Below are 20175 nucleotides of genomic sequence, written 5' to 3' on the forward strand. Positions count from 1 at the left end.
AAAAGTAAAGTTTTATAATCTATTTAGATATTAAAAATATCAAATAATTTAAATTAAAATATTTTATTAAATTTTAAAAAATATGAGAGAAAAAATTGAAGAAAATTTTTTTTTAAGTTAATATAGTGTTTGAATATAATTTTTTAATATAAAATTTAAAAAAGTTGTATTATTTTTTTATGTTTTGTTTATAAGTTTGAAAACAATATAATAATTAAATAATAATTATATGAAAAAGTTAAAAAAATTAAAATTGAAAAATATTTTGTATTTAAGTGATGTTTGGAAATGAAATATTTGAGAATATATGAAAATACATGAGATCAATTGTGTTTCCAAACGGACCCTTAATCTTTGTATCTTTTTACATTTTTAGATATCTTTTTTATTTGAATATAATTTTTTAATATTTTTAATAAACCACGTTGTACTACGTGGTGGTGCCACGTCAAGAGAGACATATGAAATGACCCCAATAACAGCAGTTTCATTTTTTTAAACCATTTATTATGGATAAGTTTTCTTCCAATCAGATAATTTCCACCTCTCTTTTTATAAATAGAAGATAATTAATGCTTAAACATACATTCAAGTTCATCATATTTGATCAGGACGAGTGTCACATGAGATTCATGTGACATATAAAAAATGTAATAAATAATCATTTAATAGTGATAAATGTGTCACATCATATTTAATGAGATGAACGTGAGATAGTAGTATGATATATAGAATTTTCCTTCCAATAATATCTAGATTGATCTATGGAGATAAATCCAGACAAATATGGACGCTATCAACGACATAATTGTGCTCAATAAGGTAACATACCAAAACGAGCACTAGGAATCGTGTCCCCTTTGAAGACATATCTAAAACTGTTCAACTGGGCCGGGAAAAAACCCGACCCGGTCTGGAACCTAGAAAATCGGGATCTGGTTAAACCCGGGTTGAAAAATTCAGACCTTTCCAGCTCGGATACAAGTTACAAACCCTAAGTCCGTGCCTCTTCGTCGCTGCCACTCCATTGTCGCCGCCACATCTTCGTCGCCGCATTTCCGTCGGCCTTTCCCTAAGTCCCTACCTCCATCGTGATCCCGTGAGTCTGCTATCTCTCTCTCTCTCTCTATCTCCCTCTCTCTCTCTCTCCATTGGATTTCTGAGTTTGGCTTTCCAAGAGATAAAAGTATCGAATAGATCTGGGTTTGGGTTTGGATTTGGATTTTTGGATTTCTCCGTGAGTCTAATCTGGGTTTGGGTTGAAAATTATTTGAGTATCTTTTGTTGTCTAATAGATGATGCTTCCTCTTCTGCTCAAGTAGTGCTGATTGATTTCTATATTGTTGAGTTCATTGAACAAAATTATGTATAATGTGGGTTTGTATGGCAGTGATCGTGTAATAATTTTTTTAGGAGCATCCGAGTTTGTGATCGTGTAATAATTTTTTTGCTTTTATCGTTAGAGATTCTTTTCAATCCGAATTAAGCATAAAGCTTTTCTTTTTCCGTCTCTGGGTATTCCCTATTTCTTCAACTTTATTTTATTTTCCTATTTCTCGGTATGAAACTAATTTGTTCAGATAATTAAAAAACTTAAATTGTCATGAAATTAAAAAAAAAAAAAAAACCAGGTTGAAACCGGAATTAGGATTTCTGAGTTGTAGAAACCCGGATTAATCCGGGTTCCGGCCCGGGTTTGAAGCCTGGATTCCAAGCCGGGTATACTCAAAAATTCGGTCTGGAACCGGATGAACACTCTTAGACATATCATAGTAGAACACATCATTTTTTATAAATAGGCTATCAGATACGTACTAGAAACTCATTTATTATTGAATAAGAGAAGTAATTTCATCTCCGATTTAACTACAAGAGTATCCCTTATCGGATGATGCTCACCTTGTTTGTTTGGCCATCATTGCGAATAAATTTTTCAGAGTACTCAACTACACCATCTCTCCATCGTCACTTTTAAAGTGGATGAAGTTTATTGCCCATCGATGAACCACAATCTCAATGATCCCACCACTTTCATGCTTGGAGCTCCACTTTTTTTCACATTCAGTATTGTTGATTATGTTTTCATTAAGCCAACAGTACGATTGAATGACTTAAGGTGATGTATAGAGGAAAGCCTATGCCCGAAATTGTATGGTGATTATACAAGCTCTCACGTCCTCTCATGCTCTTTATTAAATTAATAAAAGAGTAATTCTATATATAATTATAAATTATCTAATCATAATATAATCATTTTAAAAATGAGTATAGTTTATTATTAAAAAATTAATTAATTTTTATATAAATATTATATTATATTTATTTATTTTAAATAATTACATAACGATTATATATATTACAGTTGTAAATGTATTTTCTTTAAAAAAAGAAAGGTTGAAATTATGGAAGATGTTTCCTCCTTTTTAGTCGCGTGTCGTCCCCCTAGCCTAGCTACACATTTGCTTTATGTCATTTCCTTGTCCAACTTGACTCAACTATTGTTTTCACCTTTTTTTAAAGATGGTGTTAGAGGGCGGTCCAACATTTATTGTTGGGCATATTATAAATTTGTTGTTATTTTTTTAAGTATTTTTTTAATATTCTTAATTATTAAAAAATAAAAAATATATATAATTTTATTAAAAATCATTTTTTAATCCATTAAGTAAAATATTAAAAATTAAAAAAATTAAAATGCATGAACAATAAGATTGAACAATAAATCTGAGACACTCCACTAATATTTTCCTTTTTTTTAATGGCATGTTCTCCCCTTAATCTAGCTATACACTTTGCTTTACGTTACTTCCTTAGGTTCTTTGACCAGCTTAAGTCAATGAAAAATTCTACTTATAAGTCTCATACACCACACATTATGATTTTTATAATTTTTTTAATTTTTTTTTTCTTACTAAATATATGATATATGAATGATAACTTACGGTGATGTTTAGAGGAAAGCCTATGCCCGAAATTGTATGGTGATTATACAAGCTCTCATGTCCTCTCATACTCTTTATTAAATTGATAAATGAATAATTTTATATATAATTATAAAGTGCGACAACGTCAATTAAAATTTAAAAAAAAAATTATAATATGTAGTGTGTGTGGAAATAGCAATACTCTGTCAATTATCGTCTTGTGTATGTCAGTAACTGACTATTTTATCATTCGGCTGATTTTTGTCTCTTCTTTCTTTCACTTCTCTAGGTGGGCTTTACATACATAATGGGCCCATGATTAGTTTAGACAATAAGCTTTTTAATATTATGCCAAGCCCGGACCAATAGTCAAGTATTGCTTTGAGACCTGAGATGAGAAAACCTCCCCAACCACAAATATCACAAACATATATATATATATATATAATATATATATATCTACTCTATTATAATAAGTAATTATCTAATTGTAAATAATAATTTTATTATTTTTTAATTAACTTTTTTTATTTTTCCGTTATGTCTGTTAAATCCTATTTTATCAAAAGACCCTTAAAATTTTTGACCATTTAACGTATAGCTCTATTGTAGAATTTAATGAAGTATATTGTTTTATCAAAAAGCCCTTAAGACCCTTGACCATTTGACATGTAGCTCTCTTAATTTAATAAAAGATAATGTTTTACTAAAAGACCCTTAATAGAATATAATAATTATTAATATTTTAATTAGTAGAACTATAAAATGTGATAAAAATTAAAATTAAAAAAATTATTAAAATAATAATATTTTATTATTATATAGAGAGTGAATAGATAATCCAATATAGATACAGACAAATGCTCATACTTTGTTGAAGTTTAAATTTTTTTTTAATCTTTATTTTTTGTCTTTCTTTAATCTTGTATTTTCTTTTCCCAGACAAATAAACTATTGAATTTTTTATTTTTTTTATTTAAATTATTATATCAAGTGCACTTTGGGACTAACGCACCTGAGACCGTTCCCTAGTGTGTGTATATATAATATAATGTACAAGTTCAAATAGATAAATTTTATACAAAGCTTTTATAAAAATGTAGGTCACACTAATAAAAATAGTTTTTTTACACTTTTTTTAAGTTTGATTCACTTTTTTGCAAGGACTTGTATGTAGTTTGTCAATTTGGAATTTGTACAAATCATTTCTCTATATATATATACAAAAACTCCATATATAGTCACTTTTACATACTTCTTGTACATTCTACTGACGTAATTGACTGTATCATTTTTTTTAATATAAAATAACTGTTTTGACTAATCTCTTTAATAAAATGCGCAAAGAATAAATGTAATTAATTTTACAAGAGTTGCATGCAATATCTATAAGATGTAAGAGTGAGGTTGCACTTGCATGCATGGAGTTAATCAAAAGCTGGAATGAATAATTGGGGCGCCAGAACTTGGGAATTATAAAGATCAGGAATAATCTGGAGCACTGCGATAACCGGTCGCCGGGAATTGTGAACGGCGAAATTAACATTAACGTTTTCGAATTCAATGACTGAGCCCGCAAAAAGAAGCAAGAAGAATAATTTAAGAAAGATGAAATTAATTAAAGAGATGGATGCATGAATGCATGCAGATGATCAGAAAATAGTTGGGCCGGTCGAGGTTGATTAAACGGCCACTCCACGCGCGGGCAGACCATGATCATGTCCGGTTTTGGCCATCCTTATCCAGGATAAAATGACAAACCAATCTTTTCTTCCAAACACTTTCCATAATTTAGATAATTTAAATGCAGCCACGATCTCGTGAATAATGTTGGTGAAAGACTCGTTTGTATACAGAAATTATCTCATTTTATTTTATTATTATAATATTTTTAAATTTTTATATAAAATATAATAAATAATTTAATTTTTTTAAATTTTAAAATAATAATAATATTAAAAAATAATATTCTAATAATATTTTATTTAACTTATCTAAAATCAAAACATCTTATCTCATTATCAAAACGACAGATTTAATTTATTTTCTTTGTTTAATCTTAAAAATTTATATATAAAAAAAAGTTATTCTCTGCTCTAAGAAGTATTAAGAATATATACGTTTTGTTAACATTCACAACTTAACTCCAAATTTTATCCAAAAAAAAAAAAAAAGAAAATGAAATTTTCTTTAAAAACTTTTGGCTCTCAAAATTCTCTAAAATTTAAAAGTCATGACTGTAAATATATAATTTCTCATATTAAAAATTTAATAATTTCTAATCTTTCTCGATTCTTCATTGAGCGCTCTCTAAGATCATTTTTGTCATTGTATTAACAGACATTAACTACCATCTCGTTGAAGATAATACAGATGTCATGCCTGCCACCTTGCCAAGGACCGATGCCCGCCACCTCACCTAGTGCACGTGTCTGTAACCTTTCCTCTCTCGCAAAATCCGGATCAACTGGCTAGGCATGCGATAAAGTGAAATGAAATGATTTGAATTAATATTTTTTATCAATTGAATAAAAGTATTAAAAGTTTAAAAGTTTTTTTAAATATATTTTTTAAATATTATTTTTTTTATATTTAAAAAAATTGAATTATTTTATGTATTTATTTAAAAGTTTAAAAAGTTTATAATAATTAAATAAATATCTGATAAAAAAGTTAAAGAACTAGTTAATTTTAGAGTAGTAAAGAATGAAGCTTTAGGAATAGGATAATAAATACGGGAAATGACCACACAAATTATTTAATGAATAAGACATGATGAACTTGAAGCATGAGAACGTTAAAACAAAATTTGAAATTCTATTTATAGTCTTGAGTAGAAGACTGTGCGTATGATTATATTAATGAATAAGAATAAAAAGAAAAAAAATAATTTTTAAAATAATATTATTATAATATAATTATTTTTTAAATATAATTTAGAAAATGGATATCAAGGAAAACATAATAATTTTTTATTATTTATGAAAATAAAATGATAGAAAAATAATTTGGCTTGACTTTGTAACTTTTTCAAACTCTCACATAAATTATAATAAATAATTTAACTTTTTTAAATTTTAAAATAAAAATCATATTAAAAAATTATATTCTAATAATATATTTTTTAATTTTTAATTTTTATTTTGTATAATAAACGAGATTCACCCCGAAACCCCCCATTATTCTGATAGGAGTTCCTCAACTTTGGGACAAATGTGATAAACGCAGGATAACTCGGCCATTAATTTGGTCAATTCCAGAGGTCTTTTCCTATTTATCCACAATTTAGTTATTTATTTATTTGTGATTTATGGCGAGGAAATGGATTTTCTTTTTGGACAAACGCTAAAAAGATAAATAAATAAATTAGATTGTAATTTTTTTTTTTCTGTATTTTTCTTAAAGCACGTGACTTGATCCAGAGAGGGACACTTACGAAATGGGAATATAATGTGTTCATCTTCTTAGTGTGTGTGTGTATATATATATATATATATATATATAGACACACACACATACACGGAAATTTTATTCACAAGTCGATTAAGTGGTCCAACACGTAGAATACCTAATTAAATGATGGTAGAGTGTAGAGTCATGATTTAAACTCATGACCTCTAATTTGATATTATAAAAGATTTATAAAAACAGAAAAATAAGGCAATCAAAAGCATAATATATAGTAATTACACTTGAGTATGGTTGATGATAAGTACAAGAATTCATACACTAGCGAGAAATAAATAATTCAAATGCAAGATTACAACTCAAATATGAAAAAGATAAGATAATATGAGATCAGTCCTATAAAACAGGATCAACAATTTGAACTTGATTTGGTTGTGAGCTATGAAGATTTGGCTGTTGAGTGAGATCAATGATGTTGAAGTTTGTCTAATTTTCTTGTCTAACAGCCCCCTTGAGCAAATGGGGAGGGAAATCACAAGGAGCTTGTCACAAAGAAGTTCAAAACAAGCTATGTGAGGCCTTTAATGCTGATCAGTAGTGGGAATGTAGGCAAGTTTGACATCACCATTTTGTATTTTTTCATGAAGAAAATGATAATAAAGTTTAATATGTTTTGTGTGAGTATGAAAAAGGATTAGAAGTAAGGGCCATAGCTCCAAGATTGTCACACCCTAATAATGGAGGCTTGATTAAGGGAACATGTAGCTGCTTGAGAAGCAATCTAATCCAAAACAATTTTGCAGTAACAAGAGCTAAAGAACGATACTCAACTTCAATATTTGATCGGGAGACAGAGGATTGCTTCTTTGCACTCCAAGAGATCAAGCTAGATCCAAGAAAAATACGATAGCCAATAGTAGACCTGCGTGTGTCTAGTTCTCCATCCCAATCAGAGTCACGGTTAGACACTAAGTTGAACCAAGCTATGAGTAAAATAAAAACCATGATTAAGTGTATTCTTAAGATATCTCAACATTCTTTTAGTAGTTGCCCAATGATTATTTATAGGAGAGTGCAAAAATTAGCAAAGTTGGCTAACTGCAAAGGATATGTCAGGTCTGGTCAATGTGCAATATAATAGGGCTCCTACAATTTTTCGATATAAACTTGCTTCAGAAAAAAGGTTCTTCATTATATTGAGAAAGTCGACCCGCAGATGCTATGGGATTGGAATAAGGTTTGGCACCAAGCATCTGGCTTTATGTAGTAAATATGTAGTAAATATGTAGCATATTTTGTTTGTGAAAGGTGCATGCCTTGAAGATCACGATGAACTTGGATTCCCAGGAAGTAAAAGAGGCACCCGAGATCTTTGAGTGGATATTCTTCTGTAGTGTTGAAATAAGGAGCTGCACTACTTGAGGATTATTTCTTGTAATAAGAATATCATCAACATAGATGAAGATGTAAATGGTTAAGTGATATGCATGGTTAAGTAATCATAGGGTGACCAGTTAGAGGGTTAAGTGAAGAGATAGACAAAAGGGGAGATAGAGGAAGACAATTCAGATTGGTCAGAAGTAGGAGAATGTGAGGTTGTAATATATATAGATTGATCTTGGTCTAAATGTGATGTAGTAGTAGGTGAGGTAGGAAAATAATTGCTCAAGTAAGAAAATTGCTTAGGTGAAGGGGGATTAGTTTGAGGACTTGGTAAGGATAAGATACGGGGTGGAAGTACAACTTGGGGATACTGGTTCTATCACAAGGAAGAAGTGCAGAAGGGTGTTGCAGTTGAGCAGAGAAGCATCTTTTATCAAATATAACATTTCGAGATTGTAGACTCGATTAGACTGAGGTTCAAGGTAGCTATAATCCTTATAATTGGTACTATATCCCAAGAATATACACTTTTTACTGCAAAATATCGGTTTATGAGCTTTATATGGCCGAAACAAAAAATAACATGTACAACCAAAGGATTTTAGGAATGAGTAGTCTAGTTCATAGTGAAACAACTTGGTGTATGGATTAGAATGACTTAAGGTAGGTGTAGGTAACCTATTTATTAGATAAACAACAGTAAGCAACCTAGTATTTGGAAGCAAGACCAGACTGAGCTAAGAGTGTTAAACCTATGTCAACAATATGCTTATGCTTATGTTCAGTTAGGCCGTTTTGTCCAGCAGTATGGGTGTGGCGCCCCGCTCCTTGGTAAAATACCTTGCAAAAAATTCCCCCCAGAGAAATTATCCTCTACGCAAAACTATATATATATATATAATTGTACATGTCGTCAAGGCGAGAAATCACCATTTTCTCCAGCACGTAAAACTCGTAACACCAATCACATATCAATTCACAGTTATCACACAGATATTCGTCACACAGACATTCACCGTCTGATGGACCAACAGAGGGTGAGCCGCTCCACCATTCGAAACTGAGGAATCTCTCTCACCTGATCAATATGGTGCAAGTCAACTCACATGTCCCTAACACAGGTTGACTCTCACACAAAGATATATATGCTGCATCGGGGAATGTCTACTAGGCCAACCAACTGGAAGACACCAACATGTGACACATCCGGGGAATTCTCCGTCTCGTCCCATGATGATCGGTACACGCTACACTTAGTCACACAGAGATACAAATACTCACACAGAAAAATTACCGAAAACAAATGCATTCAAATATTATAAATCACGAAGTAACAATACTCGTAAACATAATGGCAAAAATATTTATTATTTCAAGATAAAAAAGGGAGAGATTACAGAGTATGCATATTCCAAAATTGCATAACATCCTCACACAACATTTACCCTCATTCCTCGGTATTATCTTAGAAATTAACCTATCTCACTGCTTTAGAGTTACGGTGGCGCTATGCTGCTCATTTTTTTTGTCTCATTTGAAGTTACTTATTTTCTTCAAAGAATCTGACTCCAATGGCTCTCGTGTTTACAATCTCAAAAGTGAGATTTTGACTTTTACCTCAAGCATTTTATAGAACAGCTTCATCAAGTGTCCTTCTTACTCCTTCTAAATTCAAACGTGCTTAGATAGGAGTCATTTAGTCTCGATCGTTCCACTGCAGGATGGTGGAGACAGATTGGCAGGACATGGTTCGTATATCTTTACGGCCTACCTTGAGTCCAATCCTCAGTCTCTCTTCGAGTGAGGGTCTCCCATGTAGTGTTAGGTCATACCTCTGGGTTCAGACGATATGATCTTCCAAATCATAATCCTTTCCATAGACCCACTTTGGATGTGACTCTTCAGATGGAGTATGGGTTTCTTTGTACGACACTACCACCTTATGAGCGCTTGTGTGAAATCCTGAAAAGCTCGTATGTATTAGTAAGGGTATTGTCCTTGACCATTGCTTGTCTTAAGCTCGTTCTTTGTCTTTGTATGTTGGATAGCTTTTCTAGCTCGCCTACCATAAAGTGAAAAGTACTTTGTCACCTTGCATCCGGACATGTCAGTTAGGGTTTCTACATAGTGTTGCTCACTCATATGCTAGACTAGCTGTACTTTGCTACACCCACAACTATTTTCCACCATACCAATGAAGTGGCTTCTCATCTTTTCCTTCCACTCATACTTTATTAGTAGTATGTCCCCTTGCGCTAGCGTGATCCTCATAATGGGGACAAGAGATTCTATAAAAAATACATTTTTGAGAAAGAAAACTCTTAAGCTAATTGGAGGTGTATTTGCCCTACCACCAGATTGCAATATCTTAATCTAGCAAGAGAGTTAATTTTAAACAAGATAAGTAAATTTAACAAAGATAGAAAAAAAAAATTCAGATTTTGCACGTAATGGAAATAGCTAACAAAATCTTGAATAATCATTCACAAATGTTATGTAATAGATACATCCACTAATGTAAGAAAAAGGAGAGCACCATACATTAATGTGGACAAATTCAAGGAGACAAGTGGACACACTAGAACACTCAATAAAGAGAAGTTGTTTATTTTTGGATACTTGACAACATTCATGAACAAATGTTTGATCAATAGAACCAGTCATGAGAATCTTAATATTTTTGAACATCAACTGAACAATGGAAGAAGATGAATGATGAGTGTATGAAAGTGCATTGTAAATACCCTATTATTAGACTAAAAATGCTAAAATGTGAATAAAAATCATATAAATTAATTTGTATTTTTGAACTTAGGCTCTATTTATTTTAGATATTTCTAGCACATTTTTATATTCAATTTCAGAATCCATAAAAGAGATAACTAAATCCCAGTCAAATTCAAAGGAATTTTTGAATTGGAATAATTCTCAAGAGTTTTTAACGAAACATGACTTTTGAATTGAGCAAGACTTTCAAATAATAGAGACTCTTCATTTTCAACGTGGGCTGACTTGTAATGTGGATAGAAGTGTGGACTTTCAGCAAAACAATGATGTTTTAACATGAGAAGATTTCAACGTTGAGATAACTTTCCAAAATATCAAATATAGGATAACTTCAAATAAGGTGGTACGTGAGGATTGTCCGGGTGATAGTTATTTTTGGAAAATGTCAAATAAATGATAACTTTGCAAGTATAGAGATATGGATAGGTTGGTTGGTGGGGACGTACAAGGGACTTTATAAATATGATGGGTTGGTAGATGATCAGTAGGTTTTGAGGTTGGTTGGTAGATAAATGGGATATAATTTTACTGAATTAGGACTCTTCAATTGCAAACGGTGAGGAAGTTTTTCAAACCAACAGATAGACTTTTCAACAAGCAGATTTTCAACCAGGTTAAACATGCAACTTTTCAAATAAGATATGAGAGTTTTGAAGGGAGGACATACAAGGATGGAGGAGGAAAGATTAATATATGTTTTTGGTGCTCCAATAGAGAACTAAACCTTAAGAAAAACCTAGGACATAAATTGATTAGTGAAAATAATTTGACCATATTTCAATTCATAGATTAAGCTTTCTTGTTTAAGATTCTAGAATTGAATTCTCTATTTTTTTTGGATATTATAAGTTTGAGACAATTATATTAAATCTTACTATGATTTGATTTTGTTGAGTTATAGGATTATGAATATATGATTGTGACTTAAACAGGTTTTTCATGCCATTGATGTGATCTTTTACTATACTATTGTTTGTGAATATAGTGTCGTCTTTAGATTTGATATTCATTTTTATACATGAAAATTGTGGTTCGAAACAGGGGAACGAATTTTAGAGTAAAATTTGTTACGTATCATCATATCTTCCAATTAAGAATTTAGCGTTATAATTCTTAATTATGTGTATAGTTTGGATTGGAAAAGTCAAAATGTTGGATTCGATTGATGGAAACCCAAAGTTTTACTTGTTTTTTTATCCGTGCCCTAATCTCATTTTAATTACGTGTTCTTGGTAGAATTCAAAATACTTTTTAGATTCTTGTCATCTTGTCATTTGATCTTTTCCTTTAAGGTTGCATCTTATAGTGTTTATTTCGTCTCGCTGTGAATCGACATCTTGAACTATACTATAACATCGTGTAGTAGTTTAGGCATAATAAAATTTTGACGCCGTTGCCGAGGAGTACGGTGCAAGAATCGATACAAGGTATAATTTACTCTAGCAGCGTGTAAAGGCAGTGACTTCATTCTTTGTTTTAGCTTGCTGCATTATTTTTTTTTTTCGTTTTATTTTCGTAGTATTTTTTTTAGTTTTTATTTTTTCTTTACTTTGCATGTATATATATAGAGACGTCTTATGTAGGTTTGCTCGTAGGTCTGTGCTAGAGTTATAATCAATTTTTTTAATCCTTTATTTGACAATCTATCTAGTCTAAAAAAAATTAGTGAACACAAAGATCAACCTACTGAAATTTTTCAGGATTACCTCCATCCTACACGTACACCCATACTATTATGCATCATGTTTCCAGCCAACACTCACCAACTTGATTTTAAACCAAGTATGATACAATTACTTCCCACCTTTCATGGTTTAGAGAATGAAAATCCTTATTTGTACATTAGGGAGTTTGAGGAAGTAGTTGTGACTTTCCATAGAGATTTAAGGAGTTGGGAGAGGTTTAAGGAGTTGCTGAGAGCGCTAAATCATAAAGATGATGTGTAATAGTGAATTTTTACAGAAAAATTCAGATGAGGCTATAAAATATCTCAATGAGCTTGCTGAAAAAGCTCATACTTGGACTAGACCTAGTACTACTGAGAATACATATAGGTCACGGCCTGCTGGAAATCTAAATGGTGGTGGAATTTACCATTTTAGGGAAGATGATAACCTAAAAGTTAAAGTTGAGATGCTTATTAGGGAGTTAGAGGTGTTAAAAAGTAAGAATTTAAAGCCAACACACATGGTTACTTGTGTAGAGTCCTTTGGACTGTATTTTGTGCATGGTGGGGTAGATTACCAAGCTCAAGAGTGCCCCACATTTGCTGAAATGAGAGGAATATATGAGGAACAATGTAATGCCCTAGGTATGTACAATAAACCTTTTGCACCTTTCTTCGATACCTACAATTCGAGGTGCTGTAATCACCCCAATTTTAACTGAAAATTTGAAAACCAGCAGCCTGCATAGCCACCTAGAGCTTACATTGCATCGTATCATGCATCTTCTTCTTCTTCTTCTTCTAGGAACCCTTTAGAAGATACTTTACATACTTTTATTGAGGCACAAAGTAAAACCAATCAAAAGTTTGAGCCTTTGATTACTCAGGTTGTTAAAGAAACAAGGAGATAAAGAGCCATGTATCCAAGTTGAAGAGCTCCTTGAGTGCGAATGAGCGTGGCAAGTTCCATTCTCAAGTTCAATCCACATCCCATGGTCAACATATGACACAATAAAATTTGAAAGATGTCAATGCTATTGTGACACGAAGTGGTAAATCCTTACACATCCCAACAACTCATAAGTCAGAGGATGTTGAAGAGGATCAAAGTAATAGTGGTGTCAAATTGCCCAAGGAAGTTGAGGTAATAAAAAGTCCAGTTAAGGTACCATTTTCTCAAGCTTTAAAATTGAATATGTGAACTTTAGCTCCTAGCAATGGAATCCTGGAGAACCTTAAGTAGGTAAAAATTAACTTCCCTCTGTTGCATGTTATTAAATAAGTTTCTACTTATAAAAAAGTTCTCAAATATTTGTGTACAGTTAAGAGGAAACATCATGCTAAGAAGACAATATTCTTGACAGAGCAAGTTAGTGCTCTAATTGAGTAGCCAATTCCTTCTAAGTACAAGGATTATGGTTGTCCAACCATTGAATGTAATATTAGAAATCATGAGTTTGGGCAAAAGTTGCTTGATTTAGGAGCTAGTGTAAATTTGATACCTTATTCCATTTATTTGCAGTTAGGGTTGAGAGAAATCAAACCAACTACTGTGGTATTACAATTGGCTGACCGTTTAGTCAAAATTCTATGGGGTGTGGTAGAGGATGTTTTGATTCAAATTAATAAGTTTTATTATCTTATTGATTTCTTAATCCTTGACATTAGTTTTGTTGTTGACTCTAGTTCTAAAATCTCTTTAATTTTAGGTAGATCTTTCATTGCTACTGCTAATGCTCTTATTAATTGCAGGAATGGTCTAATGAAACTCTTTTTTAGGAATATAACTCTCGAGGTGAATATTTTTCATATTAGAAAACAACCAAAAGAGGATAACAAGTGCTACCAAACGTATATGATTGACACACTTATAGACAAGAGAGTTCACACAACTCATGATTTTGATCCACTTGAATATTATTTACTTATTAATTCTGAATTTGATACTATTAGTGATTCATTTGATGTTGTTGATATTTGTGCTATTTTTTATGAAACACAGGATCATGGCACATGGGTTTGGTAACCAAAATTTGAAAAGTTGCCTAAGAAAAGTGAAAAACAGATTCCTTCAAGTATGGAAGCACTAATAGTTGAATTGAAACCTTTGCCTAAGGGTTTAAAATATGATTTCCTTGGTCCAGATGATACTTTCATGTTATTGTCTCATCTAAATTGTCTAAGTCTCATGGTGAGCAATTACTTCGAACCTTAAATGAGCACAAGTCAGCCATAGGTTGGAGCATTGCAGATATCAAAGGTGTTAGCTCCTTAGTCTGCTTTCATAAAATTAATTTAGAGAAAGGAACTAGTCCTCGTAGAGACTCTCAATGCAAACTTAATTCTACCATGAAAGAAATGGTAAAAAATGAAGTGTTAAAACTGTTAGATGTAGGAATTATATATCCTATTGCAGATGCTAGAATTATACATTCTATTGCTGACAGTAAATGGGTTATTCCTAAGCAAGTTGTCTCCAAGAAGTCAGGCGTTACTATGGTGAAGAATGAATTGGGAGATTTAGTACCTACAAAGCTTGTGACTGGGTGGTGAATGTGTATTGATTACAGAAAATTGAATGTCGCCACCCGAAAAGACCATTTTTCCTTCCATTTTATTGATCAAATCTTTGAGTGTGTGGCTGGTCACCCATTTTATTATTTTTTGGATGGTTATTTTGGTTATTATCAAATTGAAATTGCAATAGAAGACAAGGATAAAACTACTTTCACTTGCCTTTTTGATACTTATACTTTCCGTAAATTGTCATTTGGATTGTGTAATACTCCTGCTATTTTTCAATGCTACATGATGATCATTTTTAGTAATATGATTGAAAATTACATGGAAGTTTTTATGGATAATTAAACTATTTTTGGAACATTTTTTTTTTGTATGCTTGCTGAATTTAAAGAGAGTGTTGATTTGTTGTAAGAAAAAAGAACTGGTTTTGAATTGAAAAAAATACCACTTTATGATACCTCTAGGTATTATCCTAGGACATATTGTTTCTTCCAAGGGGATAGAGGTTGATCAATCTAAAATTGAATTAATTTCTAAATTACCTACACCTAAGACAGTAAAGGATGTTAGATCCTTTCTTTGTCATACGGGTTTTTATAAGAGATTCATACATAATTTTTTTGCCATATATAGACCGCTATGCAACCTTCTAGCTAAAGATACCCCATTTGTGTGGACACAAGCCTGTCAAGAGGTCTTTAAAACACTGATTGGCAAACTTCCTTCAGCATCCATAATGTAACCACTTGATTGGGCTTTATCTTTTGAGATTATCTGGGATTCTAGTGATTATGCTGTAGGTGCTGTCTTTGAACAGCGAAGGGAAGGAAAGTTCTGTGTCATTTACTATGCTAGTAGAACTCTAAATAATGATCAAATAAAATACTTAACCACTGAAAAAGAGTTGCTAGTTGTAGTTTTTGCTTTGAACAAGTTTTATGCTTACTTGATTGGTTTTCCAATTACAATTTTCACAGATCATGCAACTCTTAAATATCTTCTAAAAAAGAAGGATGCTAAAACACGATTAATACGGTGGATTTTACTTTTGCAGGAATTTGACATTACCATCAAAGATAAAAAATGAGCTAAAAATGTAGTGGCTGACCATCTCTCGAGGCTCACATTTGAGGATACTACCGACCATATGCCAATTAGGGATGATTTTTTAGATAAGCATTTATTGTCTATTTCCTCTTTACCATGGTTTGCTTATATTGTGAATTATTTGGTTGCAGATGAGATACCGACAGATTGGAGCGCAAGACAAGAGGAAGTTCATGGCTGAGGTACGTAATTTCTATTGGGATGGATTTTTTCTTTTCAAATATTGTCCTGATCAAATTATAAGGCATTGTATCCCTAATGAGGAGATTGTTGGTGTCTTAAAATTTCGTTATAAGCAAGCTTGTGGGGGTAATTTTTCAATGAAAAAAACTATAGCAAAAATTATGCAGTGTGAATTTTATTGGCTCACTTTGTTTAAGGATGCAAACAGCTATTGTCGCTCATGCGAAAGGAGTCAAAAGATAGGGTCATAATATGATGCCCTTAAACTCGATCTTAGTGATTGAAATTTTTTATTGCTGGGTATTGATTTCATGGGGTTGTTCCCTCCTTTTTCGGATACCAATATACTATTGTGACAGTAGATTATGTGGTAGCAGCTTGTAGGAGCAATGATAATAAGACAGTAATCAAATTTCTAAAAAAAAATGTGTTGTCTCGGTTTGGTACACCACGTGCTATCATTAGTGACCGGGACACACATTTTTGCAATTGTTCATTTGAGCCTTTAATGAAAAAATATGAGGTTGTTCATAAAATTTTTATTGCCTATTATCCTTAGATAAGTGGACAAGTAGAACTTGTCAATAGAAAAATCAAGCAAATCCTAGAGAAAACAATAAATTCTTATCGCAAATAATGATCTTTAAGACTAGTTGATGCACTTTGGGCCTACCTTACAACTTTCAAAACTCCCTAAAGTATGCCACCTTATAGGATTGTTTTTAGAAAGTCTTGACACCTATCTGTAGAGCTCGAGTATCGAGTTTATTGGGTCATCAAACATTTTAATTTTGGTCTAAGAGAGGTGGATAAGTTTAGAAAATTTCAGTTGACCGAGTTAGAGGAATTAAGAAATGATGCTTATGAGAACTCTAAAATCTATAAGGCCAAAATGAAAGCGTTTCATGATAAAAATATTATTAAGAAGACGTTTAAGCCTAATGACCGAGTATACTTATATGATTCTGGACTTCACAAGCACCCAGAAAACCTTTGGTCTAGGTGGACTGACCCCTTTGTAGTTAAATATGTTTTTGAAAATGGGGCGGTAGAAATAGAGCACCCTAAGGATGATTGGGTCTTTAAAGTAAATGGTTAACACTTAAAAATACTTATTGATAGACAAGTTTCTGAAGTGGAAGGCATTCTACTTGCAGACCCGGTCTATCAACCTTGACCCACCATGCATTTTAATTTTTTTTTTCTTTCTGTTCATTTTCTTTCTTTTTGTTTGTTGTTGTTTTCTTTGTTTTCTGTTTGCAAGATAGTTTCATTTTGCCATTTCAGTTTGCCATCTCTTATGCTTACTGGGTTGGCTACGTCACACATCAGGTGTATTCTACATCTTCAGTTACTATCCATTCAGTTTTGATACTTAAACATTGAGGACAATGTTTCGTTTAAGTTGGGAGGTGATGCAAATTATGCATTTACAAATACTTGTTGAAACTCTGTTGCACTTTTACATGTGATATAATTTTTTTTTTTAATTAGCATCACACTTATATCCTTTCACATGTCTGCTCATTCTCATACATAACTATCTTAGTGAATTCAACAAACCCATCTTGATCATTATGTTAAGGTGTTCATAGGATATCTAATGCACTCATTCAAGTTTTGTGGTAAGATGGTGGTTTGACACATGTATCTAGATAACTCTTTTACTTAAGACTTTATGTGTGCGTTTTGGAGAGGATTGAGAGCCAACAAATGTTGAAAATTGTGATAAACATTCATTGATTTTTTTTTTTTCAATTGGGCACTTCTTTTGAGAATATCATTGCATATTTTTTGGTGTGATGATGAATATACTTTGGATATGATGAATGTCAACTTATGATTAACGTTTGAGCAACCCTTTCAATTATAGACCCCTAGTAGCCAATTTTGAGCCAAGAAACATATAGTTTTTTTTTTTTCATATACTTACATTATCAATACCTCTCCACATTAGAATATAACTTGTACACTGATTTTTCCTATCTTTTTTACTTCCAAGTGTGTACTAGATGAAATTTTTTTCTTTGCAAAGAATAAAAGCAAAGGGAAGAATATAAGTTACTAGTTGTTCAAGTGAGTTAGCTTCAAAGACAGAAATACCAAGGCTGGGTAGAAATAGCAGAATACTAGAGTGACATATACTTGTTCATGAAATTGTTGAAAAAGAAACAAGGGAAGCATTATTCAGTGATTTGAAAGGCTGAAGAGCACATCAAGTGAGAAATATGGTTTATTGAGATGTTTAATAAGATTCCTTAGGTATGTACTTGAAATTTTTGAATCATTTTCTTTCTTCCTCCTTTTTCATATAGCCTAACCTAAGCCACATTGCAACCTTTTTTTTTGACCGATCTGATCCCAAGTAAGTTTGTGGAAAGAATGATTGAATTCTCATTTGTTAGTGTTTTTATTATAAGATTAATACTTGCTTGTTGCTTATTCATAATTACCTAAATCTCCATCTGATTATGTGTACACCACTTGTCAACTCCATAGAGAGAGCCTTTACACGAAACATTATTATACCCGTGAGTTATGAAGTTGAACCTTTTGCTTGAGACGTTCTTAATGTTTCATGTGTTAAGGTTAGTGGTAAGATGGTTATGGCTTGGAGAACACACACACTCTGTGAATTGCTATAGGGGGATTGATCTTGATGGATTATTGGATTTCTTAGATTGTTTGATATGTGAATCTGGAAAGTATTAATTGGTGGCCTATTTTAGTAATTTAGTCTCTTTCATATATTTTGTATAGAAATTGCTAGGGACTAGTAATAAGCAAGTTGGGGGGAGGTGTGATGAGTGTACGAAAGTAAACTGTAAATACCCTGTTATTGGACTAAAATGCTAAAATATTAATAGAAATCATAGAAATTAATTTGTATTTTTGAACTTAAGTTCTATTTATTTTAGTTATTTCTAACACATTTTTATATTCAATTTCATAATCCATAAAAGAGAGAGCTAAAACCCAGTCAAATTCAAAGGAGTTTTTGAATTGAAATAATTCCCAATAGTTTTCAACGAGGTATGACTTTTGAATTGAGCAAGACTTTCAAATAATAAGGACTCTTCATTTTCAATGTGGGCTAACTTTCAATGTAGATAGATGTGTGAACTTTCAGCAAAGCAATGATACTTCAACATGAGAAGACTTCAACGTTGTGATAACTTTCCAAAATATCAAATAAATGATAACTCCAAATAAGGTGGTAGGTGAGGATTGTTCGGGTGAAAGTTTTTTTGGAAAATGTCAAACAAAGGATAACTTTGCAAGTATAGAGATATGGGTAGGTTGGTAATTGGTGGGGACGTACAAGGGACTTTACAAATATGATGGGTTGGTAGGTGATCATCATTTTCAACTTGGACTAATCAGTTTTTGAGGTTGGTTGGTAGATAAATGTGAGAGAATTTTACTTAATTAGGACTCTTCAATTGCAAACGGTGAGGAAGCTTTTCAAACCAACGGATAGACTTTTCAACAAGTAGATTCTCAGCCAAGTTAAATGGACAACTTTTCAAATAAGATAGGAGGGTTTTGAAGGGAGGACGTACATGACTAAAAGAGTAAAAAAATAATGTATTTTTTTGGTGCTCCCATGGAGAATGAAAACTTAGGTAAAGCCTAGGGTAGAAATTGATTGGTGAAAATGCTTTAGCTATATTTCAATTCATAAATTAAGCTTTATTGTTTAACATTCTGTGATTGAATTCTCTATTTGTTTTAGATATTATAAGTTGGAGATAATTATATTAAATCTTGCTATGACTTGATTTTGTTGAGGTATTGGATTATGAATATATGATTGCGACTTGAATAGGTTTTTTATGCTATTGATGTGATCTTTTACTACACTATTATTTGTGAACATAGTGTCATTTTTAGATCTGATATTCATTTTTATACATAAAAATTGTGGTTTGTAAATGGGAGAAAAGATTCTAGAGTAAAATTTGTGAAATTAGATGAGCGTATTGTCATATCTTCCAATTAGAAATTTGGTGTTATAATTCTTAATTGTGTGTATAGTTTGGATTAGAAAAGTCAAAGTGTTGGATCCGGTTGATGGAAACTCGAAACTTTAATTGCCTTTTTATCTGTGCCCTAATCTCATTTTAATTATGTGTTCTAGGTAGAATTGAAAATACTTTTCAGGTTCTTGTCATCTTGTCATTTGATCTTTTC

Source organism: Juglans microcarpa x Juglans regia, chromosome 8D, assembly GCF_004785595.1.
Source record: "Juglans microcarpa x Juglans regia isolate MS1-56 chromosome 8D, Jm3101_v1.0, whole genome shotgun sequence".
Lineage (NCBI taxonomy): Eukaryota > Viridiplantae > Streptophyta > Magnoliopsida > Fagales > Juglandaceae > Juglans > Juglans microcarpa x Juglans regia.